The 25,641-nt window shown below is 30.8% G+C and overlaps 1 long non-coding RNA gene across 1 annotated transcript; it reads right to left on the reverse strand.

The window, feature by feature from the left end:
* Positions 1 to 328: 328 nt before the first annotated feature.
* Positions 329 to 4,572, reverse strand: LOC129219407 (uncharacterized). Its single transcript, XR_008580411.1, has 3 exons — positions 4,439 to 4,572; positions 2,857 to 2,959; positions 329 to 514 (listed from the first exon to the last, which is right to left on the reverse strand). It is a non-coding gene; the product is annotated as an uncharacterized LOC129219407 (long non-coding RNA).
* Between the last annotated feature and the right edge of the window lie 21,069 nt (positions 4,573 to 25,641).

A 25,641-nucleotide genomic window follows, 5' to 3' on the forward strand; every position in this document is an offset into this window, starting at 1 on the left:
ATAAAAAAATATTAAATCAACACATTTAAAAATTAAACAGTACTGAAGAAATATTTTTTTTAAAGTCCATCCCATTTAGTTTTGTTTTTTAAAAGTTTCTGCCGAAAAACTTATGCTTGAATAATCCACTTTGAGAATAACTACATTTCCAGGAAATGAATATTTGTTATTTCTCTGACATTTCTTGAATTAAATACCCATTAAAAAGAAAAGCATAAAAAGTAAGACAAATATATACTTTTAAAAAGATTTATTCTTTTGAATGTTAGATATTTTTTTTACATAAAAACTTTTAATTTTTTTTACATACATTCATAATATGTACCAATCCAACAATCAATACAAACACCTTAAGCTGTAAGCAAATATCAGTTCATATGAAAAACGTATTGCTTGGCTAATGCTAGGCTAATGACGTTTGATGACCATAGTTCGGGTCTTGGAAACCCTGGAAATTCACTGAAAAAAAAATAACGAATTTTTTTCAGACCTGGAAAAGTCATGGAAAAATGTCCTAGACAAAGAGAAAGTAATATTAACTAAAGCAGTATTAGAAATCTTAAGTGATTTAACAGAATAGCACACAAAAGCTATTAAAAGTGGAAAATTCAATGATCCCTAAATCAAATCTGAACTTTGAAATCTCATTGCATTCACTTATGTCGCAGCCGCTTGCCTTTTTTTTGCGATGTGATTTTACTGCTTGGGCATCACTTATTTTGAATTCACTGTCATTTTCAACACCTCTTATGATTCATATTCCGTAGTAGTGAAGTTTCTCGTTCTTAAAATTTGCCACGCCCACTCAAAAAAAGTGATTTAATTGCATCCGAGTTCGATTCCATCACTCGTAAGAACTTTATTATTAAATTTATCAGAGTTTATCTTAATTTGTTGAAGGTTTTAGAAAATAAAGATCTTTAGTCAGGCAATAGAATACAGAAAAAGAGGAATTCTTATACTCTAAAACAGTAGTGCCCAACATATGGCCCTCAAAATTAATCCATGCTACCCACAGCTACATTCAATGTCAGGAATCAAACATGTTTTGAAATTTCTGAACTTATTAATCAATATGCATTTGAAAATGTTCAAATAAGTAAACAAAACAAGTATACTTTTGAATCAGAAGATTGATTCATTCTGAATTTTTTTTCAAAAAAAGATTTGATTTAGAAACATAAAAAACTAAACTATGTGGCTTTACTTTAAAGAACCAAAATACTATCAAGTTATGTGGATGATTAAATGCACTGTTGACACTAAAGCAACTTTTGAGGCAAATTTATTGAAACTTAGTGATGACTCATTCAATCTTTGTCTCATTCATTATCATTCTGCCAGTTTATAAAAACATCAGACATTTAAGCATCATACTCGTTTCACTGCATTTGTACTTCACTTAAATTTATATGATGAAGACAAATAAGAAAAGTCTGGTTTTTTAAGTGTACAATTATAATATTTCCATTATGAGTAAGTGCTTCTATGAGGCTGTGGCATTCATGTAGACGTTTTGCTAATGCTCATTTCCAAAAATTAACAAATTTGAGATTAAATAGTGCTATTCTCTTCATATAACAAGATCATGAAAATTTTCATTGAAGTCATGTAATTTTTTCATCTAAATAGAGTATGAACACTGGATGACCTAGGAAAAAATGCTGCACACAAATCCTTTTTGAGTATGAAAGGTTTAAAACAGAGGTTTGCCACTCCATTCTGTGAGAAAAACTGTTTTCTCTACTGCATTAAACAATAAGTAGGCAGATTGTAGTATAGAACATTAATAATCCCATCACAGAAAAATAAATAAAAAAAGGTGAAGTAAAAAAGAAATACTTAAAGCTGAAGTAATAATGTGGTGACAGAACATTTATATTTAAATTTTAAAAAAAAATTATCTTTAACATAAAATATGCAAAAGTTTAGCAGAACAATAATTATGACTAATCTGATGTTTTCTAAATAAAATTTACATAAAATATGAATGACAGTTTACCATGAAATAATTTGTGTCTTTATGATAGATATTCGTTAAGTCATTTAAATTAATTCTTTCATTAAAAAAGGAATGAAGCTGTGGCATGGCAAGCGTACCTAGGACAGGGTGTAATTTTTAAAGAACAAATGTAGCTCTGTAATCATTAGGACAAAATTTAATGTGTTAATAGTCTGCATTCCATTTAATACATGAAACTTTCCTAACATCTTTTCTTCTCTCCTCGTCTGCCATGTTTTACATTTGATATTCATCACTTTTTACTTTCGTCTGAAATGTGTATATTTCTTAGTATTATTTAATTTAATTACTGAATGCGCTATTCATTGTGTGGTCAACAAAAGAAATTAGATAGAACAGAGAATGTTTTTGGATGGGGAAAAAAGTTTTTTCTCACCCGTTGATGGCTAAATATATATATATATAATTTTTTTTTGTATCAACAATTCTTACTTATTCATTTCTAATTTATTCAAAAATTTTCTCAGCAAGAATCTTTGCGAAAACCGATGAATATTATTTGATTGTCCCGGGAAATTATTTGATTAAGTAGGGATGGTTAACATTGTGTTAATGGGGAAATAATTTTGTTCTGGGAGGTTTTTATTTGTTATCCCATTAAACCTGGCTGACAGTATTTCAATTTTTTGAATGAAGTTATTTTTTCGGTTTCCTCACGTGATAGTTCAGGATACATATTTATGATTGCTTAGTAGTAATGTATGTAAAAGATAATAAATATGTCAGGTTCTTGAATGATCCAACAGACTAACTAAATATATTTTTAATTTTTATTGTCTAAAATTATTTAAATGATTATGCATAGATATTAACATAACAAAACTGAATTATACCTTATATTTCTGGTCCAATTTTCTCCTGCTTCTCATCTTTTGAGAATCTGAGCCATCACGCCCACTGAAGTGATTGCAAATGTGAACAAAAAAATTCAGGGTTCTAAAAGAAAAAAGGAATATATCAAAAGATGTACATAAACACAACTAAGCAGATAAAATGTTCTCATCAAAATATTCAAAAATCATCAGATTTATAAGTAAATAACACATTTCAATTAAGCAATTTTCAGCATATATTCTTAGAAATCATGTTTGAATGATATTGAAAAATTAGTGTCGGCTAAAAGCAAGCTCTGAAGGTATTACACACCTAAACAAAATACTTGGAATTTTGATAGTAAAAGTCACAGTGTAGAACAGCTTAAAGACCAAAACTTTTCCTAGACTACCCCGGAATTCCATTGTTTTCTGATGCAAGATGCAGATTTGCCCTTTCTCTTACCTTGCCTCCTTTGGGTATTGTCACGATCATATAACTTTCTTGAAGAAAAATATTTTTTACAAAAATTTGTTGCTTTTGACAACATAGTTTTAAAGTTTACACTATGTCTAGAAAATCTTTGCATCACTGCTCAAAATGTTCTGTTTGAAATGCTTTAGACATTTAGACAAATTTTTTTTAAATGTAAAGCTATGAATAAAATTTTAAGAAAAAATTAATAAAAGCAGAAAATAACACCAACACTACATAGCAAATGACATTATAGGTGGATATAGGTTCAGCAAATGTGGACAAACGTCTAAATCTGAAGAACAAAAAACGGTACATGAAATGTATGAAATACATATATGTATTTTGTAACTTTAGTTTAAATCTTTTACCTATGCAAATGGTTTGTAATCCAAGAAAAACCTGCAGAAACTTAAGGCTAATAAGTTCTAGGAAGAAATTAATATCTGCAGAATAAACAGAATCGTCAAACGATATAACGTATGCTATCGGTATGACGAATTGTAAACAAGCATTCATTTTATTTTCAAAAAAAGGAAAAAAAACACATAAAATTAAAGAAATGCCGCTTATTTGGTGACTCTAACTCATTTAATCTCAATGTAACTTGTTTTTAATGAGAGAGAAATGTGTAACGCATTTGTTTAGAGTTTAAAATAGTAGCAACACAACGTAGAAAAGGGTGGTTCATTCAGTGATTATAAACAAAATTTTATGATATACGCCTTGCATATAATGCTTTAACAGACTATAAAATGTCATAAAAAGCTTCATAACTGAGTTGAAATAAGCAGAATTTTTTTTAACAAGAGGCAAAATTAACAACAACACTTCACCTCAACGAATGTAAACAAACATTTATGTTATTCTGAAAAATCGAAGAAAAAACCAATAAATTTCATGAAATACGGATTTTTTGGTGACTTTTACTCATCTAATATAAAAATAGTTTCATCAATTCAAGTAGTTTTCGATGGAAGGAAAATGTACGACTATATAATAATACCACTTGCAGAATGGTGGCTCAATGGTTCACTACGCGAACGTAAACAAACTTTATCTATCTCTCAAATAAAATCTGTACTTAAAATGTACATAAGACTGATTGCATTTGATGCTTCGACTTACCTGGTATTGGAATAAGTGCTTTTGAAACCGAAGAAATAGATAAAACCTTTCCTAATTTCCCAAATATTATACCTCACTCAGCATCCTCGTAGGATTAACATGGTAAAGTAGAGCTGGCATGTAAGGGAGTGACGTCACACGATAACACTTCATTTCCGGTTAAACGGTAGACGTCACGCCAGCATGGTAGCCAATCAGGGAAAAGCCCTTCGCGAAAGCTCTCTTCCAGATAATAGGAACAGGAAACATGCCAAAAGAGTTGCCAAAACGAACTCGTCGCTGCATTTATGCCAACCTCTGGTAATCGTTATTTGGAGTACTGATCACGGATTTATTTACACCTGATTTGATTTACACGAGGCGTGGTGATTATGATCCGCAAAAATTGTTTATTTCTTGCATTTGTGTGTTTTGTATTTTACTTTTTTGTTTTAATTTATTCATTTTGATTTGTACTTTACATTCCTAACTGGTATGCGACTACTAATTATTGGTGATTCGATGATGAAATACGAATTTAAGAAGTTGATGTTCCCAGAAGAAATTTAAAATTGATGATATACCGGCGTGTTCTAAAAGTGAATGGAATAAAAATCTTGATATCCTAACTGCCTATAAAGTAAGTATTTTTAAAGTTAAAACGCATTATCTTTTGAAACGGTTGGTTATTTGACAGCATCGTAGATGACTTCCAAATCATATAACACAAAATTCCAAAATTCAGTAAGTAATAATTCACTTGCTGCAAAATCATATCATAGTCGGCTCTTACAAATGAAGAATGTGTTGTGCCAGGGAAGAAATTTCTCGGTCAGATTATGTTTTTTCTACCAGCAAATATCAATTGTCATTGGTTCCTACTGTTATTTACAGTAAAAGATATAGAATTATCAACTTTTAGGATCTTAAAGGTTTGCAAAAATTTAGATGTTTATTCTGATTTTATAATGATATGGAGAAACTTCGTTTGTAAACTTTTAAATATCTTTGATAGTGATGTAAGTTATCCTCCTTATAACACTCACATTGATAACATGAATTGTAGGGTATGTGTTTGACTATTGAGAATTTTTCTCAACAAATTCTCAATAGTCAAAATTTTATGTCTTCATTTGATATACTTGCCAGGGTTCAAAATTAACAGTGGTCCACTAGTCCAGGACCAACCACAAAAGTATCTACTGGACCAGCGAAATACAAATTGTAGTGGTCCACTTGACCAGGGAAGTTTTATTTCTGCTTTCCTTTCAGAAATTGTAAGCATCACAATTTCGATACCATAAAAAAGTTTGCACCTTTATTTACAATGTTTAGATTTTCAGTCTGCAAAAAAGACTATGTTAAAAGATTTCTATAGCATTATAACATAGTGATTTTACCTCTTGTGTCATGTCGATTAAAAATTGTAAATTGTCTCTATATTATCATGTTACTTTATTTTGTTTTTTTTCCCTTTTTTCGTATTGTTTAAAATCAGGATGTGATAATGGACCACTAAACGTGTGCTGTTCTGGGAAATTTAGAATTTACTAGTCCATTGGGCCAGTGACGTATTTTTCTAAATTTCAACCCCTGCTTGCTTCTAGGAAGCAAATTTATAACACTCTTGTGGGTTGCAAATAAATAATTACATGTGAAACTGATTTTTGAAAGGTAAGAGAAATAAGTTATTGCTCTACCTTTCTCTGCATACTTACCTCACAAAATACTTTTTTATGTTAATGTACTTTATTTTACAGCTGCTGTGCAGAACTGATGAGGGCAGTTTTAAATTCCAATGCTTGAATTTTTGCAAGTCTCTTGGTGGCAATTTTTTTCATCAGAGACAGAAGACCCACAAAACTAAGACTGATCAATACCTTATCCAAATGCGAGTGGAAATTAATCCTAGTATATGCTCATGCAGTAGTTCATTTCAGGCTACAGTTTAAAAGTTAAAATGCATTTTTTGTTCTTTCTTTTCTTTTTCTTTTTTTAAATCTTTTTAACACAATTTTTAAACACGCCAGCATTAACAGCTGCCAGTCCTAAGCCTGGATAAAGTGTGAAGGAAAATTGTACAACATTTTAATTAAATTTGTTTGTAGGTATATTAGAGCGGGAAGAATTGGTTTTAATTAGTGCCAACCTTTCTGTTTATGCTTTTCAGTTTGCATTGGAAGAAATTGAATTTCAAGGAAATATACATAAATAGTTTTAATTTGCTGTCAAGTATTACTATGAAATTTGAAGAAATCCTAAGATTTCAATCTCATTTCCAAAGTGTCTTGTTTAATATTAAATCATTTCTTGCTTTTACAGCTATCCTACGACCTTTTGTTTTTAACCCTAAGATCCAGAACTGGAACCATGAGTTTCAATACAATGATTGGTCCAATCTCACAATTTCCTTTTCAAGTAAATGTTTGTACTGAGTAGCATACAGCAGGAAGATTTGGTTTTAATTAATGCCATCCTTTCTGTTTGTGCTTTTCGGTTTGCATTATCTCTTCAAAGTTTCTTCAGAGAGCAGTGGATGAATTTTGCAGAAGCAGCTTTGAATCTACATTGAACCCTTTAAATTGCTATCAATAAATCACAAGTATAAAAAACTATATATATTTGATGCACTTCTATGATTGTAACATTTTTTGTGTATTCAATATTGTAATAAAGTATGATACCCAACATTTAAAAACATGGACTCAATTTTGATGCAAAAATAAATTGAATGGAACTGTCATTTGTCATGTTTGAACTTTATGCATAACATTGAATTTATTTGTTCAATTATGTAATATGTGTGCAATAATGATGAATTCTTATAAGTTACAATTTAGTAAATTTGAAAAAGTAAATTTTATTTCAGATTGATTTGAATAATCATGAACAAGAGCAGGGATTGTTAATATTCATATTGTATTCAGTAACATTTAGTTAACAGTGACTAAAAAATATGTCTTTAATTTTAGCTAAGAGCAACATTTTCTTGTTAAACTAATTAAATGCGGTAGAAACTTGTTACACTTTAAGGTTTGAGGGATATATTTTGCACTTGCCTCATAACTTAACCATGGTATAACATTATTCATTATTGCCTTCCCATTGGGCAACAAATTATAAAAATTAAAATGAAGAAAATGTGCATTTAACTTGGGTGTTAATGTTTGACAGCTGTACTTTACATGTTATATTTTTTTTCCCGTTACAGAACTTGGGCAAGAGAGGAGAAGAATTATAGTTACATTACATGAAAATTCCAACTTTGTTTTGTACGTGCATATTAAATGCTGTCATAATTTCTTTTGTTGGCTAAGGTTGCAGAGGGCTCAGGGCGATGAGACCCCTGGAGCTGGAGGCGGGTTTGTTACGATTCGGCGCTGACCGTTTCGGCGCCAGATTTTTGCATTCTGAACTTCGTGAATTTCATAAATTTTAGTTCAAAGAAGAAAAAAGATTTCTGTAAGAAGTGTGTGAATTTGGCGCTCTCTCTTAAAATTTACAGTGGGGGGAAAGAGGGGGCATATGTGATCCACGTATGTTTTACTGCGATAACATAAAGGAAAATATCTTGAAAAATTAGCAAATAATGCCAATACCAGTCCTACCGCTTTGTCATTTTTTTTTTATTAATGCTGAATCGTTTTGTGTTTTTGTGGTGATTACTTCTTTATTGTAGCAGCTATTGGAAATAATTTCATAAGTCTTCTTCGCGTGAAAATACGTTTCAAACGAACCAAAAAGCTCGACTTAACTATTGCAAACCCATGTATGGACATAAGGTAAATTTAAGGCAATGTTTGATTTTTTTTTATTGACTAAAAAATAATTTTTTTTTTTTTTTTGAAGTTAGTTCTAAACACTTACTTAAGCATTACTTTTTGTAATCGATTTATAAATTTTTTTGCAAATTACTTTTTTTTTTTTTTTAAGTTTTATTATTATTATTATTTTTTATTATTGTTTTTTTTTTTTGTTACCAAATAGTTAGTCGGCAGTTTAGTGCTATACAACAGTTACAGGGAACTAAAAAGACATAAAATATTTTATTTTAATTTTAAAAAAATTTAAAATATTTTATATTCATTATATTAGTTTTTATGAAACTTAAAAGCAATAAATAATAATAATCTTTACATAATAAATATTATTTGTGTCTTGTAGTCTTATAAGTTTTTTCTTGTCTACCCTGTGTTCAAAGTACGCTACACAACTTAAAACTTTATAGAGAGCAGGGTTACGGGTGATTTTCTCAACACCTTAACTTTTTCCAATGAAAAATATAAAAAATTCATCTTATTATTAGTTTACTGTTTTTAATTTTTTACAGAAAATATATTTAAATAAGTGCACAATTAATATACGAAAAAAAAAATTTAAATTTAATGAATTTTTTATTTAAATTTCATAGAAAAATGCCAATGCTATTTCCTAACTTATTAACTTCGAAAATTATGAAGATGTTCTTAAACTTATATTTTGTCAACTAATAATGAAAAAGAAAACAAGATACACCTTTAAAAATGTTACTTCATAAAACTTTTTACAAAACTTAAAAAAACAAAAGATATCTTGAATTTTGAAGCAATGTTTGGCATATTTATATGCAGACAATTTCGATTTTTGAACAGGTTGTATTGAAATGGGCAGCTCCGAAACGGTCGCGCCGAATAGTCCCATTCCGGAGAAGGGCACCCTTTTCAATCTTCAAAGTAATTGTGTGTTTCTTATTATAATTTGCATCTGCAATAGTTAATCAAGCATTCTTTCATAATTTAACACATATACATTACATGATATCAGGCCTGGCTCCTGGGGTAGGCAATCGCCTAGGGCAGCAGATTTTAGGGGTAGAAAATTTCAAAGTTGAAACATTTTTTTTCTTTTAAATATGAATAACTGTTTCAGAATCATAAGATTCACTGCTTCAATGCAAAAAAAAAAATAATAATAATAAAATAAAATAATATATATATATATATATATATATATATATATATATATATATATATATATATATATATATATATATATATATATATATATATATATATATATATATATATATATATATATATATATATTTAAGACTGTGTACCAGTGCTTGAATATGATAAACATAGTTTGGAATTGAACTAGAAATTCAATTTAATTTTAGAGGTGGCAAATTGCATGATTTGAAAGTCTTTTGAAAATATTAATATCTGTTTCTATGGCATAAGATGCACTACTTTAATGTTAAAATTGAAGTGTGTACCAGTGCTTGGATATGCAAAAATCAGTTTGGAATAAAACTAGAAACTCGCTTTAATTTTAGAGGTGGCAAATTGCATGATTTGAAAGTCTTTTGAAAATATTAATATCTGTTTCTATGGCATAAGATGCACTACTTTAATGTTAAAATTGAAGTGTGTACCAGTGCTTGGATATGCAAAAATCAGTTTGGAATAAAACTAGAAACTCGCTTTAATTTTAAGCACTTTACTATTATTTTTATTTTATTAATATATTATTATTTTTATTATTCAATGGGGGGGAGGGGGTACTTGTCAATATCGCCTAGGAATGCAGAACTACTAGAGCCGCGCTACATGATATAAAAATAGTTTTGCACAATTCTTTAATCTTTTTGCTATCTACATAACATTTAATTCAAAGGAAGCTGTAAAATGAATGAACATTATGGTCAATAGCCAGAAAGTATAAAATTCCATGCTGAGAATGATAATATGACTAAAAGCCAAATGTTCTAGAAGAGAACTTTAATGCCCCCTAGTTGTAATCATTAAAAGTCCCTAATTTTTTTTTTTGAGCAATCACGATTGCTTATTGTTCTCATTTGACCGTTTTTGGTGTCCGTGCTTTTTTCAACTTGGACCAGAAGCCTTTGCAGCACCACCGCCCACCGTCCTCTGCTGGCGGCGCGGCTGCTCCGGTTTTGAGCTATCCGCTTCTCATGGTTGGAGGCGTCCATGTCCTACACACACGCACGTTCACACACACACACATACACGACTTCACACACATACACACACAAGACTTCACACATATACACTCACACATACCTACGTGCATACACACAGGTCTACGCACACACACAACTATGCACAAGTAACCACCCAGGAGGAGAGGCAGACTTGGGGGGACAGGAGCCGTTTCTAGAAACAATAACTCCAATGAGTAGGGTCCTGTCTCAGTTCGTGATTGCGAAAAACATAATTTGAATTCAAAATTTCAGAATTCAAATTGATTTTTTTTTTTTTTTTTTGTGAACAATTTTAAAAAAATTATTTTTTGTGTAGTCTTATAATTTTTTTTCTTGTCTATCCAATAAACAGACATGCTGCAAAATTTTGAAATTTGATAGTGAGCAGAGTTATTATAGGGGCTCATGTGAACAATTGAAGACTTTTTTTTTTAATATCATAAAGTAAAGAAACTTAAACAAAAAATCTCAAAAAATTCCATGACGTAAAGAAAATATTTAATAGGGACGTTTATGGGGAAGTTCGTCATTAGTTCATAGACTAGTGTGCATCTAACCTTAGTAAATGGGATGATTTACGAAAATTCTTAATTCCAATTTCCATTATTTTGACCTAAATTACCCTTCATCTTCATTTCAAATTTTAGCGTTTACACACTTTTTTTTTTTAATTTTCTACAAACTACCTTCAGTTTCCACTAGTACAGCGCTGTACATATATAAACAAACCATGTCATGATTCACACCATGTGGTATATAAACCAATCTAATAAAATAATGTGGTGTATAAACCAAAATATAGTCCAAGTGGTGTATACCAGCTAAGAAAATGTATATCTGAAAAACATAGAGCAGATCAAATTCATCTAAAGTCAAACCCAGTGGCGAATTTACCATATGTCGCAACTGTAAAGGGGATCCGAATGACGCACAAAAGTGCACATGATAAGTGCACTATGTTTTACATAGTTTTGTTTTAGAGAGGGCCTCCAACTTTGTATTCTGACGGGCCCTAAATCTAAAACCGCAGCTGGTCAAACCATCTATTTTTTTCCCCAAAATTAGGGCCTGGTTAAGACATCAGGGAGCCGTGTGTAGTCAACTCTTACAATTTTAGCCATTGACGAAATCAGTTTGAAAAAAAAAAAGCCGTTTGGGGCCACAGCCTAGTTGACCTATTCAGTAATCAGGCCCTGCCTGAAATTAAGTGAAAAATTAGGTATACCAATAATTACCAAAAATCGCAATCATGAAATCGAAACCTTTTGAAAAACCGCGATCAAAAAAACGAAAGCTTTTCATACACGAGTATAAACTTAAAACATTTCAATTTTCTTCATTTTAGTCCATTTATTTCCCCAAAAATGCAGTGAAGTTTTACTGATTTTCTTCAGACCATCTTACTGACCATATTCCTTGAATAGAGAGAGAAAAATTACCTTTTTTGCGACCTATATAAACGGAATTTAAAAAACTGTTATTTTCTAAATGTATTCATTTTCTGTTTTTATATTCTGTTTTGTTCTCAATTCCAGCGCACGGCAGTCCAGTACCTGCACTTGTTTGCAATTTTTATTTATTATTATTTTTTTTTTCAAAGATGTCCATTAAGAATGATGACGTACCCCTTCAGATGTTACAGAGCATCCACAAATTGTCCAAAACTTCTAAAAATCTCAATGGCGCAGTCTGCATCGTGTTTTTTCTCATTATCGACGGAATCCTGACTATTTACGCATTAATACAATTTCTAAAGACTTAGTGCAATTTTTTTCTAGCCAAGCCACTATCTCTTATATCACTTTTTAAATTAGAATTGAGGCCTTACCCCGAACCTAGACTAGTATATTCCATATCACAGTAAAAAACAAAATAGCATAAAATGTATTTTTTGCATTCAGTTTTAGGAGCCCTGAGTTTTCAAAATATCCTGCTTCTTGTTTTTTAGAGACGGGACGTCAGTGTATATGTGTGTGTGTGTTTGTGTGTGTTTTTTTTTTTTTTTTTTGAGCAATCACGATGGCTTATTGTTCTCACTTGACTGTTTTTGACGTTCCTTTGATTTTTCCCACCACCACCCTCCGCACCATCACCGTCGACGGTCTCCTCACGATGCTGCACCTCCAGCGAAAGCCGTCTCCAGGTTGCATCCATGTCCTACACACACGCACATACATACACAACTACACACACACAAACACATACACCTACACACACCTACACAAACACATACACACGCATACATACAGATACTCACACATACACACACAAAAACATCAACTACCCACACATTCATGCCTGCACACAGACACAAACACATATGCCTACACACACATACACCCCCCCCCCACAGACACAAACACACATGCCTACACACACATACACATAACCCGTACACACAAACACATACCCCTACACACAAACACACACGCCTACATACACACACTCGTGATTGCGAAAAACATAATTTGAATTCAAGATGTCAAAATTCAAATTAATTTTTCTTCTTTTTTTTGGGGGGGGGGGAGCAATTAAAGGTATTTTTCAACACTCATTTGTGCGCAAGTGATTTTTTTTTAAATAAAAATTTAAAATTAGGATAATTTTATATTCTCAAGTAGTTTAGATTATTCTGGAGGCCAAATCATTAAGCATTCAACCTTCATTTCTCGCGACATATCATCATCGTGAGCACATGAGCCCTAAAAATTGGGGGCACAGGGCCGCAGTCCCATCTATAGAGTCCCTATATGAAGTGAGTTTGGAGCATTCGATTCTCTCCCTACTCTTCTGACGATGCTCATAGAAGCATTAATTAAAATTTTACCAATTTTTCTCCGTTTCTTGTTCATTATTATTATTTTAATTGTCATTATCTGATTTTTAAGAAAAAAAGACTCTGCGAATGACCTGCTTGATCTGTACAATCAAATCACAGAAAACACCAAAAATAAATTGACACAAAACGTAAAAAAAAAATAATTTAATTAAATTATGCGATGTTTACTCTTGTTTACGATTTTTTCAAGACTTTTTTTACGTTTTTGAAAAATACTAATTTAAAAAATATTATTAATGTGAAGAATTTCTACTTATACCATTTTTAACTGTGACCAAGTTAAGTGCTTGTTCTGTCTTTATCCACATCTTTGAAGTGAAGGCAAGGCGCCTGGCACGCAGCCCTTCGTTATCTGAAAGGGGTCAGAGGCTCCTGGAATAGTAATAGTAATAGTAATCTTTGAAGTGAATAATTAGAATCTTTCAACTGAGCGATAAGTTGCCAACTATGGTAACCCTGCAGTTTTTCCAGTTCCTATTATTAGTCAGACTAGCGCGTTGTTGGGTCGAAGCACGTGGTTGCTTTACCTGTGGAATTACGTTATTTAGGAGGTAAGTTTTATAATTTATTTTACTTACAGTTATTGCTGATGTTTAACTTTTGTTGAAGAAATATTAAAGGAATCTCAATCATAATTCTCGCCCAAATCTCTTCACTACGTTAGTTAACTAATGTTTGTGTGTTTTTTCACACGGCCAACTAACATGATGGGGGAATATTCCATAAATGTGCGATGTGTTTTGTTTTTCTAATTTAGTCTTATAACGTGCGCTATTTAATTTAATTTTTCTGTGCATACTGCAACTATATATTCTAATTTTTATTCATCATTCCAAGTGTTTCTTTTTACGAAAGTAACTTTTCGATATAAACATGTAGGAAATAAAAAGTTTAACTTTATCTGCTTGTGTCATTTATTATTACCCTGGATTACGATCCATAATTCGTAACCATTTATTCATAGCATGAGAAAGAGCGAATGATACCACCTAAAAAAAACCAGCCAGCCGTGTATACCTTATTGATGCTTTGATGCTTGTTACATTGGGGGAAGGGGTCATTCCAGTGTCCTAGTTGAACATTTTAGAACCTAGCAAACCTAGGTATAACTAGAACATCTAAATACAATAATACACTTGTGATACTGTAAACATACATAAATTTTTGGTTTGACTTTGTTTTTTCACAACTGCCGTAATAATATTATGAATTTTTAATTAACTACTACAAGAATAAAAAGACTTATCTTAGGTGCCAGTTGCACTTCTATGTGGTTTTGACTTATTTTAATAATCTTCTTCTGGTCTTAATATTTTCTTTGTCAACAACTTCATTAACTCAAGTTAAATTTTTGAATTACTTGAATGTTACAACTAGGGTTGGTTTTTGGACTGTCCTTAAACTGTCTTAAACTATGCTAAAGCTAGGCTTGCCAGATTTCTGAAATGTTCAACCGGGGAAAACGGAATGTCTCCCCCCCCCTCCCAGCGTCGCTAGTATTCAAAAGGGTGTACACCTGTAGCTGATTTTTCGAATGTTTTATAGGCAATTTATTCTCAATGCTAAGAATAAATGGTTACTAAATGTGAACCTAAAACAGGGGTAATAAAAAATGACATAAGTAGATAAAATTTGCACATTTCACTTCTTAGATGAAAAAAAAAAGATTTTTAAATAGAAAAAACACTTTGAATGATGAATAAAAAGGTGAACAATATTTAAATATACTTTTCATTTTATAAGAATTTTTTTGGGAACTGATGTGATATACCCCACCCTTGGCAACTTTTTCCTGTTGGCGCCAAGAAAGCGTCGCCAAGAAAACGATGTATGACGACATATGTCATACATCGTTCTTAGCGATGCTTTTTTAGCGCCAACAGGAAAAAATCAGATAAAAAAACATATTCAAAGCACTTCAGAACACAATATATATAAAAACAACATAAAAGCACAACAAAAAACATCACGAATATATGCTTCAAAAATGTACAGGGCCGGGGTTTTTTGTAAACATATTAAAATACAATGAAATAAATTATTGTATTAATTACAAGTCGAAATTAATGCATTAATTTTTTTTTCATCATTTCTCCGGGATACGAGCCCTCGGTCTCATAGTACTTTCGTAATGAGACCTCGGCTCGCCGGCCCTGCCTCGGTCTCATTACGAAAGTACTATGAGACCTCTGGCTCGCCAGGACCTCGCTCCGCTCGGTCCGTTATCCCTCCGACTGTTAATATACATTACAGTCGGAGTATGGTCACAATTACTTATATTTATGTATATTATGCATATTCATGTGTATGTACACCCAAGGGTGGCTCCTTCCGTTCAGTGTACAATAATGACAGTTTTAAGTGTGAAATATGCACCATTATTGTGCAGATTTATTAATAAAATTCAGCATTTTTAAGAGTACAACCGAAAGAACTTTCAATTGTTAACATAAAATTCAGTACCTAAAGGAGGCACGTTAATGTCTAAATAATTCGTGGCATCGATAAGAATTAATTTTTAGAACAAAATAACCGTACTATTTCTGTAAAATTAATTTACATACAGTAAAAATAAAGTTAAAAACTACAAGAACCCCTCAAGGATTTGTAAAAACAAAGAATTTTGGAAGTGAGACGTTTTTTTTGAATTCTAAAATAAAGAACTTACCTTTTTATATGGTATAAATATTCACACTCAGTCTAAAACAATACATCATATGACAATGGCACGTTACAGATACACACCACGTTGGAGTTAACTTTTAATTAACCTTCAAGTTTGAAGAAACTGGCATTTTCTAATGTTTTTACTTCAAAACACAACTACTGAATTTAAACTAACGCAAAATAAGCATTCCTGTAAGGTATATTGCACGAAACAACACCACGTATCTCTCCTGCGTGAAACCCAAACAACCCAAGTAAACAAGTTTGAACAGATCTGTAAGATTGCCTTCGGGTTGCAAAACACAGGTTAGTTTGGCCAGGGATGCCATGCATAAAAAATTATCGCCTCATTGGCGAGAAAAATATTTTAATTTTGTGCAAAAAATCGAATGTCGCCAAATGGGGGGGGGGTATATCACATCTGTACCTTTTTTTGTGTGTGGGGGGGGGAGAATTGATCATGTTGTAAAAATTCTCACCAGTTAATCCAGTATTAATTTTAAAAATTAATATTATAAATGATAAAGTAATTATCCTAAATAATCCTTCATCTTGTAAAAATTCTCAACAGTTAATCCAGTATAAATTTTAAAATCTAATGTTACAAATGATAAAGTAATTATCCTGAATAATCCTTCACAATTTATTATTTTTAGACCTTTTTGGTCATTTGTAATCAAATTTATCTTTTTCCAGGACATAAGTAAACCGGCCGCGACACCAGGATTTCGTCTGAAAACTGGGGTTGTCCCGGTCAAAATGAGACATCTGGCAAGCCTAGCTAAAGCTAAAGGGGTGTAATTAATCAATTGCTATTTACTGCAATATTCGTAATATGCATGAGTATAGTTATTAATAAGGTTTAATTAATGAGTATTTGATAATATTTTTTTTCAAATGTTCATTTAAAAATATCTTTAAAAGATTGCCAATAACTTTAATGCATAAAAACTTCCTTACTTAACAGTTGGCAGAGTTATAAAAGGAAATTCAAAACACTACCAAGACAACTAATTTCATTTCCATTTACAACTCACAGGAATGTTATTAAACTTGCAATATTTAGTTGGAAAAAAATTAAATTTTTTTAATGGTTTGTAAAAATAAGTTTTACATAACGTTTTAAAAAAAATTATTTTTTAAATCATAGATAAAAAGGAGAAGTTGATGATGAAACACTTGTATTTTAAAACTTGTGCCATTTTTTTTTCTTCATTTTTTTAATATTATACATTCAGTGACTACAAAAAAAAAATTGTATTTTATTGTGTTTAAGTCATTTACTGCACTATATTTTGAACACTTTTGCATGCATGCATAACTGTTGAAAAAGGAACTGATGTGATATACCCCACCCTTGGCGACTTTTTCCTGTTGGCGCCAAGAAAGCGTCGCCAAGAAAACGATGTATGACGACATATGTCATACATCGTTCTTAGCGATGCTTTTTTAGCGCAACAGGAAAAAATCAGATAAAAAAACATGATCAAAGCACTTCAGAACACAATATATATAAAAACAACATAAAAGCACAACAAAAAACATCACGAATATATGCTTCAAAAATGTACAGGGCCGGGGTTTTTTGTAAACATATTAAAATACAATGAAATAAATTATTGTATTAATTACAAGTCGAAATTAATGCATTAATTTTTTTTTCATCATTTCTCCGGGATACGAGCCCTCGGTCTCATAGTACTTTCGTAATGAGACCTCGGCTCGCCGGCCCTGCCTCGGTCTCATTACGAAAGTACTATGAGACCTCTGGCTCGCCAGGACCTCGCTCCGCTCGGTCTGTTATCCCTCCGACTGTTAATATACATTACAGTCGGAGTATGGTCACAGTTATGTATATTTTCATGGAGACTCCCAAGGGTGGCTCCTTCCGTTCAGTGTACAATAATGACACAGTTTTAAGCGTGAAATATGCACCATTATTGTGCAGATTTATTAATAAAATTCAGCATTTTTAAGAGTACAACCGAAAGAACTTTCAATTGTTAACATAAAATTCAGTACCTAAAGGAGGCACGTTAATAGAATGTCTAAATAATTCGTGGCATCGATAAGAATTAACTTTTAGAACAAAATAACCGTACTATTTCTGTAAAATTAATTTACATACAGTAAAAATAAAGTTAAAAACTACAAGAACCCCTCAAGGATTTGTAAAAACAAAGAATTTTGGAAGTGAGAGGTTTTTTGGAATTCTAAAATAAAGAACTTACCTTTTTATATGGTATAAATATTCACTCAGTCTAAAACAATACATCATATGACAATGGCATGTTACAGATACACACCACGTTGGAGTTAACTTTTAATTAACCTTCAAGTTTGAAGAAACTGGCATTTTCTAATGTTTTTACTTCAAAACACAACTACTGAATTTAAACTAACACAAAATAAGCATTCCTGTAAGGTATATTGCACGAAACAACACCACGTATCTCTCCTGCGTGAAACCCAAACAACCCAAGTAAACAAGTTTGAACAGATCTGTAAGATTGCCTTCGGGTTGCTAAACACAGGTTAGTTTGGCCAGGGATGCCATGCATAAAAAATTATCGCCTCATTGGCGAGAAAAATATTTTAATTTTGTGCAAAAAAAATCGAATGTCGCCAAATGGGGGGGGGGTATATCACATCTGTACCTTGAAAAATTTGGTTTATGGAAGAAAAAAACTCATGGATACAAACTAAAAATTTTCAATAAAGAATTTTAATTTCTACATAACTTGTAGATTAAAATCATCTGCTTAAAAAAGTTACATATATATTTATGCTTGAATTTTCACACTGAATAAATATATTAAGTCAAAAAAATATGTATATGACTGACATATTTTCAGTTTTAGATATTATTTCACAAAATATAGTTCCTCAAAATGTAGTTTTGGACACTTTCGGACACAAGGGTTTTGAATAGGTCAGTAAAAACCTTGCCAACCCTGCTTTCATTTAAACACATGCGTAAGCATTATCGAAATTTGGTTACTATTATTACTAACATGGCATATTTTTTCATAATTTGTCAGATGTTTCTCTTAAGAAATATATTGCTTAAAGAGCCATATATATTTTATGAAATCAATTGATTTTTTCCCTTATAACTGAATGGTGGTATAAGAAATGTTGCAATTTTAAGACAATTCTCTTCAACTGATACAAATTGTAGTCTAACCTCTGAGAAAGAAAAAGAAAAAGAAAAGAAAAATTGTTTTTTGTTTTAATTTATTTTAGGTTTTAATTTATAAGAATGTCAAAATAAATCTACTTTCTTAAAATTCTCTTGTTATAATCATTTTTATTCAATAAATTATGAATATATATAATAACCAGAGTTATTATATAACAAACACTATAATTATATTTATAACAAACACTCATAGTAGATAGTCAGTTCCTGGGGACTGTTATTTTAAACATTTTTGACTGTAGTTTTAACAATTTTATAACAAATTTTAGTCTTGGCATCCATGTCATAATTACTTATTTTGCCTTGTGAAATATCAGTATAACATTTATTATCAATAAATTTATTTCGATTTCCTTGTTTTATGTGAATGTCTCGAGTGACCGCAGATGCTGCACAGCACAAGATAAGACAGAAATAAAACAAACTTCTCTCAGGTCAGTTTAAAATTCTGTATGTAAATTTTAATATTTTATTACCATTTATAAAAATGTTATCGTAATATTTTTTACTTGTTACATGATGATTATCAGAAATCCAGGAGAACTCATTCAATGTTGTTTCAAAGCCATTTAATCTGATTAATTATCTTAAACAGTGACTGCACCTCCTCAGACCAAACACATAATTCATGTTAGAGATGCACCGAATATTCGGTTGATATTTGGTACACTGCATTCTTGGCATACAGACTGAATATTCGGTTCAGACACAATTCAATATTTTGCAACCAAATAGCTAACATTTAAATATTCGACAATTCGTAAACTAACATGTTACTTTATACATGAAAGTTACTATCGAAAAAATCACAATACAACATTTTTACTTATTAATTTTATCACACTCAAAGTAAATTTAATATAAAAAGAAAACATATGTATGTTAAATTTTAAAATCTTATGACACATTACATTAACCTTACACACTGCTTTAAAAACTTGCACGCTAGCCAGAAAAAAAATCATAATGTTAAGTTGTAGTTGTAAATATACAAAATCAATTTATTACTGAACTTTTTATATAAAATACACAGCTAAGAAAAAGCAGGCCCGTGTCCAGATTTTCATAAAGGGAGGGGTTTTAATCTTACCAGTAGGGGGGGGGAGAATTCACCCCCCTTACAGCTTTTAGTTTTACGACAAATTGCCGATCCCAGTATGGCGTTTGTTCACATGTAAGGACTGCTGTATTCTTGAAGGATACCTCTAGCTGTACAAGTTACCAAAGTATTCCTTCGTTTCACAGATTCCCTTTAATCAAACTTCGCTTGCTTCTTTTTAATTAAATCTGTCTACTATGTAGTATATTGCAATGAGTATTAAAAACTCTTCACAAATTCTTTTATAATGTAGAATGTATATCAGGTTGTTATGTTCTGAAATAATGCTTAATAAACTAAACAAGAAAGAGCTCTTTGCAGATGCAAATTACATAGCCAAGCACAATCACTAATGCATCTTCATAGATGTAACGTATGCCAAATTCACCATAAGCTCCTTACAATAAGCAATATTCTTTCTTTGCATTGGTAGATCATTCAGCGGTTCGTCCGCCATACTTTTTCCGAAATATTACATCAGTTTGTAAGGCTTTAGCAGTTGTAAATTGCAAAAAACTTCAGAGAGATAATTAAAATAAAATAAAAACGCTGAATGCAAACTTTCTCATTAAAGTAAATTTAAGTCAAATATACATTTTCTTCATTTTGCTTATTTTTTCCCCAAGGGAGGGGTTTACCCCTAAAACCCTCCCCTTGGACACGGCGCTGAGAAAAAGAAAGGAAAACACTTGGTGGGCAGTTATAATCTAAAAACCACCTGTCTGTCCAAAACCCAACCCTGAATAATTCTTTATCAGTTACCAAAAAGATTGACCGATCAGAAAATTACTTAAAAGAAACGTAATTTAATGATATTTTAAGCAACTTGGGTTTGTATTTGTAAGGAAACAGCATGACGTAACATATTGTCATGATTAACAGTTACCAAATTGTATATCAGGAAAGAAATTATCCATTTATGCGGAATTGTAGATAAACATAAACCAAATTAGCCATTTACAGTATTATTTTTGCTTTTGAAGTGATTAGTAATAATTATATTTATTGTACAGATAAATTTACGTTACCCAAAATGGATTAATATTTTCAATTTTGAATTGCTGTAAAATGTAAGCTAAAAAATTTAAACAAATATTTGGTATTTATTCTGCAGAATAGGGTATTCAGTGCAATTGTATTTTTTGTGATGCAATATTTTGTGTTGAGGTTTTACAATCTGATTTGCTCGATTACTCTCGATATTATAACACTCTATTAGATTTTCTCTGCTATACAAATTCGAGTGGAATTTTGTTTTTCAGTAGATTGTATCTTAATTATAGTTGTGTAGATTGTAAAATTTGAATACATCTTTTTTATTTTTTAATTCTTTATTTCCTTGTGTTTTTGAGTTTGTTACCTTTGAATCGTATTTCCAGTCATTTGATTATTTTCTTATTCATATTAGTTTCCTGCACATGTCAGTGAAGTGCTGTTATCTCTTTTTTTTCTTTAGCAATATTTGAATTTGATGCTATTTATTGTCTTCTTAATCAGTGTATTTTATTCTAAAACCTTGTGTGTCTCTCAAGAAGTCAGCATGTCAAATAGAGTTGAACTTGTTTAATAAGGTTAAGTTTAGCTATTTAAATTAAAAATTTCATTATAATACATACATTAAATTGAAAGCAGTGATGTTACCATCAATTTTAACTATACACAGGTAATCCACTATACACAGTATGTGTATGCGATCATATACATAATTTGAAAATTTTTGAAGCTTGAGGATATATGGAGTATACCGTATGGGAACACCACTGATTGAAAGTCTTGGCTCAGATGAACAAAAATTTGACTTCTTTACTTAAAGTGTTCATGATTAAATACTGTAATTTCCTTTTTAAGAAATAATACACCATTTTGTTAGGTAGTAGAAGCATCATTGTATATTCAGAAAAAAAGTAAAGGCCCGTCCATTTGTTTACCTGTGGGCATTTCAATTTACTCAAAGATAAATCTTCAAATTATATAAATTGCAACTTATTCAGTGATTATCCATTATCACCTTCCTTTTTCAAATGTATGTACAACTTTCTGAATGTACGACTAGTTAGATTACAATAGGTATTTGTAGTAATATTTTTAAAAGCATTTCTTTATTTTTCAGTTATCACTCATTCACAGTTCTTACGAATAACGGCTAATTTGAACAAAATCCTGGGTTTTTTTATATTTCGCATTTGAGTTCAACTCTCAACATGATGGTAGTTCAATTTTACTGTTATATCAGTTCAATAATATAACAAGCCCATTAATTATTGTACTAAAAAATTCTTTGTGGTGATATAAAGTGCCTTCTCGGAATACTTATTTAGCTTTTGATTAGGGGAAATTTGGAATAATTGTCATATTCATATTAAATTAATCTTACAATTTACCACAAAAAGCATCTTATCTCCTTTCTCAATGCAGCAGCTGATGCGATAGAAATCTCGGTTTCGAAGGTTTTTAGACAACATTAGATGGTTTATAATTTTAGCAAAATATTGGAATATTTGGCTTCCTATTTAAATTTTGTACTCATATAAGTTAAATTTTAAACAGGGAAAATCCAGGAAACTTTAAAAATTTCCATTAAAATCGGGAATTTTATATTCGAATAGAAATTCCCAATTTTAGAAATTTAAGTTGCTAAATGCAATGTCTAAATATATTAACAAAATAAATAAATAATGAAAATGAAATAAAAAATTAATCATATTTTTTATACCTAAGTAAATATTAAAATGTCTATCATAAGAACAATTAAATTATGTTTTTATTGACATATAGCTTGAATTGTGCAAAATTAATTCAAAGAGATTGAGATAAGTTGTCTATTCTGTTCAGTTTAACTTTTTCAAGCAATACATGGTTAAAAAAATTTTTTTAATAAAAAGCTCAGCCTAAATGTCAGTTACCATGCTGCTGTTTCAAATATGATAAATTTTTCTTTACTTCCTCTTATTCTCAATTATTTTTCCCCCCTATACTGAAGCGTTTAGCAAATAAGTGTTAATATTACTGTTCTCCCATTTTAAAACTGAATATTCATATGGGGAAAACACTAGGAATACCCCCCCCCCCGGACTTAAGTGGTAACCGTGTTAATGAAACAAAGAACACTTCATCGCAATTTTTTCCCCATTATTTATGAAGCATGGAAGTACATTGCTTGTACATGCAGTAAACAATATGATTTTTCTAATTGTGTAATGATTATTAATAAGGGCTGTAACAAAAACTTTTTTGAGATATTTATTGCAATTTCAAAAATTTATTTCTGTTAAAGATAGCCAAATGTTGTTTGGTACAAAACATGTTCTTAGGAGGGGAGAGAGGGCTGAAAGGAAATAAACTTTCAGAAAGTTAACTTGTTTCATCCCCTCCCCATCCACTCATCCCTTTATAATTATACTTCAAGGCATTTGAATTAATTATTTGTTTTCATATGTTTCTTTTATCTATCTAGGATTGGCAAAAGGTGCAGAAAAGTTAAGTGGTGTAACTTCTGGCTCTTCATGATTATGAGTTTTCTTTTTCCTGTTGTAATATATATTTTCTGTATTACTTGTTTCAGAAATAAATGTTTCTTCTTATAAATTGGTGTGTATATTTTAGTCATTTTTTTTTAGATTGAGTTCAACTTACTGAATAAAATACCATATGTGTATAGCAAGACCGACACTAATTTTATTGATTTACTGATAAGTAGATACTGATATTTTGATAAACGATTTTTTTCAGGCTTAATGCAGCATTTTTGTGAGGTAAAATTTCTACAGGTCATCTTAGAGCAAAAGAAACACTAAACAATGCAAATAGTTACTAAATAATTTACATTAAATGTGCATTGTGAAATCCTGAAATAGAGGATGGATTTGATAACTTAGTGTTTGTCATAAGAATATTTATAAGTTATTTATTAAGCTCCAATATAATAAAGGAATACATGAAGGTTGAAATTTAAAAAAATTATTAACAGTTACTATTTAAAAGTTAATTACTTTTTACATGAACCTTTTTATTATTTTTTAAATATATGTATTTTTAATTGCTGTAATGCAGCATTATTAATTTCATTATTGATATTTTAATGAATATACAAGAAAAATGTTTCATACATAAAAATAATCTTCAGGTATTCTCAAAAAGAAAAACTTTGACATAGTTTTAACTTGAATTTTGTGAAGAGATAAAATAAGATTGAACAATAATCAACAGCATGAAAAACTTAAATACACACACAAAAAGGGTAGGAAGTGTTATACAACTCTGCCCTTTTTATGGGGAGGCTACTCACTAAGCTTCAAGATAATGATCTGAGAGTACAGTGGAACCAGGAGTGGTTCAAAAGAACAAAACAATGGTTAACATTCTCATTTCTTCTTCAAAACTAGAATTTCAAAAGTAAATAACCTTTTTGGTATGACTTTTTTTTTAATAGAAAACCCATTAATTTTTTGGGGAGAATTTCAAACAAGGATATTTTACAATTCAACAAATTATGAATTGATTAATAATCGAAACAAATTAACTTCCAGCCTTCTGGAGCTAAAAAAGGTAAGCAAACATTAAATGAAAAGAGGCATGTTTTTATTTTCAGGAAGATTATTTTAGATTTTACAGTAAGAAAAGAAATTTACACGTTTAAAAGTTTTTCAAAAACTAATTTTTAACTTTTAATATTGACGATATGAAAAATACGACACTGAGAAGTATAATTTGGGGAAATTTTAAAGAAGTATAAATAAAGTTATCTTACCAGCAGCCAACAAAAAAATAACATTTTTAAAAAAAGTTCCAAAACATAATCAAAAACAAGACGAGAAAAGGATGGTAGAAAAGCCTAAACTAAAAGCATTAGATTTTAAAAATCATGTTAGAAAAGCAACTAATATAGAAGGTAACTGGAAAAAAATGCAGCTGGTGGTAGTACATTTCGGCTAGAATAGCAGCGAGTGGTGCTAGTAATTGCTGCTAGGCTAGCAAGTTATTCAAGCAACACAAGCTAGAAATTGTATGCTAGCTAGCATTAAAAGTGGGCCAAAACAGTGCATGGCATGCTAGCACGTCTGCTAGAACTAGCAAAAAATTAAAGCAACACATGGTAGAAATCTTGTTAGAAAAGCTAAAAAAAGAGCACTGGATGGTTGCTAGCAAAGAAAAATTAGCACCCGGTGGTAGTAAATTACTGCTAGAATAACAGCAAGTAGTGATAGTAATTGCTGCTAGGTTAGCAACTTATTCAAGCAACACAAGCTAGAAATTGTATGCTAGCTAGCATTAAAAGTGGGCCAAAACAGTGCATGGCATGCTAGCAGGTCTGCTAGAACTAGCAAAAAATTAAAGCAACACATGGTAGAAATCTTGCTAGAAAAGCTAAAAAAAGAGCACTGGATGGTTGCTAGCAAAGAAAAATTAGCACCCAGTGGTAGTAAATTACTGC

The sequence above is a fragment of the Uloborus diversus genome, chromosome 3 (assembly GCF_026930045.1).
Source record: "Uloborus diversus isolate 005 chromosome 3, Udiv.v.3.1, whole genome shotgun sequence".
NCBI lineage: Eukaryota > Metazoa > Arthropoda > Arachnida > Araneae > Uloboridae > Uloborus > Uloborus diversus.